Source organism: Phytophthora infestans, genomic scaffold (genome assembly GCF_000142945.1).
Source record: "Phytophthora infestans T30-4 supercont1.37 genomic scaffold, whole genome shotgun sequence".
NCBI lineage: Eukaryota > Oomycota > Peronosporomycetes > Peronosporales > Peronosporaceae > Phytophthora > Phytophthora infestans.
This window is the reverse complement of record NW_003303722.1, coordinates 262974-263363: the sequence shown is the minus strand read 5'-3', so window position 1 is coordinate 263363 and position 390 is coordinate 262974.

Below are 390 nucleotides of genomic sequence, written 5' to 3'. Positions count from 1 at the left end.
GTGTTGGCTACCAGGACAAACCGAAGATGACTTCGTTTGGGCGTTCAACACCCTTGTGGAATATATGGAAGAAGCCGGTGCTGTTCAACCTCGAGTGATTTTATCGGATCGTGATCTCGCTTCTTTGAATGCTTTACGTCGTGTGTTTCCAGCGGTGCCTACTATGATATGTAGATGGCACATGAATCGGAATGTGCTCAGCAAAACCCGCCAAGTTCTAGGTCAAATTGAAGTTGAGCAGGCAGCTCCTGGTCAAGATAAGTTCGTTAACACATGGGAGACAGACTCCTTTATGATGACCTACTATGAAGCTGTGATTTCTGAGACCGAAGCTGCGTTTGAGGAAGCCCGGGTTATTCTTAAAAAGAAAAGCGCAATTGTGTCTGCGTA